The sequence below is a fragment of the Bacillus rossius genome, chromosome 12 (genome assembly GCF_032445375.1).
Source record: "Bacillus rossius redtenbacheri isolate Brsri chromosome 12, Brsri_v3, whole genome shotgun sequence".
Lineage (NCBI taxonomy): Eukaryota > Metazoa > Arthropoda > Insecta > Phasmatodea > Bacillidae > Bacillus > Bacillus rossius.
Genome location: NC_086339.1, coordinates 15,060,421 through 15,061,821, shown reverse-complemented (window position 1 = coordinate 15,061,821; position 1,401 = coordinate 15,060,421). Strand labels below are relative to the sequence as shown.

Here is a 1,401-nt window from a genome sequence, read left to right as displayed (position 1 = left end):
GGTTCTCTCATGTCATTTCGCTTAAATCTGTATCCGTATGATGTAATAGAATTATATGGAATGATTATTAACGAGCATGGTTAAAATAAACAAAATGTTGCGTTTGCACAGCACTCTCAGGCCAAGAGCACCCCTTGAAACAGAGCACAAATTTTGAAATATGTCCAGACGACTTACACCTGGTAGATTCGCAACCTGCCTAGCTGACCAAGTTCACTACGGCTTGACTAGGGATGCACACATTCTTAAAAAAAAAACACAACTAAGAGCAGATTCAAGTATGAATTCCAGCAAGATAAACTATGATAATAAACTATGATCATTCTAACTTATAGCAGTTTCATTTTCTGAAGAATTACGCTAGAATTGATAAAACTTAAGAGATGCTCTCTTGTCTTTGCACTTATGTAAATGTGAAACGGTAGACTGAATTTAAACTTTTTTTTTCAAACCAATTTTATAAGAACTTTAAAAACTTTCAAACGAAGACGTGTTTTTTTAAAGATCGCAGGTTTTCGCGGCCATTGCCTGAGTGTGTAACCCCACCCTGATGATGGCGACTGCAATGTAGACCGAAACGTCGGTGATATATTCTCCTTTGACGCGGCTACATACAACCCAGAAGCTAAGCCACTGAAGACGTATTTTGTTTTGTAAAAAAAATATTTGTGCGCAGTGGTGGTGTTGGCACGTGCTTACTTAGTTACAAAATATTTAGAATTCCAATGTCTTCAGCTATTATGGCAGATATGGTCTACACTTTGATGTGCGTTATCTTCAACTAAGATAACAAGGAAACCGTTATTAAATGTACTTGAAAATAAACCACGTGGCCTCCGTGGCGCAATCGGATAGCGAGTTCGGCTGTTAACCGAAAGGTTGGTGGTTCGAGCCCACCCGGGGGCGTAAACGTTTTGTCCCTGAATAAATACATAGCACTGTTTTGTATGTGGTATCAAACCAACTAGTATGATTTTTTTTTAACACGAATGATCTTTGTGTAATATAATCCAAAAAAGTAATGATAGAAAACTAGTTATACCTGTGCTTGAAACAATTTTTAACGTATTTAAAAACATAAACATGGCAACCAACACCACCACCACCACCAAATACTTGGCTTCTATTGGTCGCACGGAATGTCTTAAACGTAAGAGCTGTACATTGCCAAGTTTATTCGAATTGCTCTACTACATACATCGGTTTTGGAGAAAATTAATGATGTGTGGGACTGAGGCGTAAGTGGGTAATATCTTAATCATTTCGTTTCTTAAAATGTCGTGTTTTTGCACATGATTTTAAATGCATTCATGGTATAACCATACATAATTGTTTATGAAAGTTTTCTTTAAACTAAACAAGTCGTTATTTGATGTTTTTTTCTGAACTTGAAGGAAAATG

At 36.5% G+C, this 1,401-nt stretch overlaps 1 non-coding gene across 1 annotated transcript; it reads left to right on the top strand.

Moving 5' to 3' along the window:
• The first annotated feature begins 832 nt into the window (after positions 1-832).
• On the top strand, positions 833-906 carry Trnan-guu (transfer RNA asparagine (anticodon GUU)). The gene has a single exon. It is a non-coding gene; the product is annotated as a tRNA-Asn (tRNA).
• Positions 907-1,401: the final 495 nt, after the last annotated feature.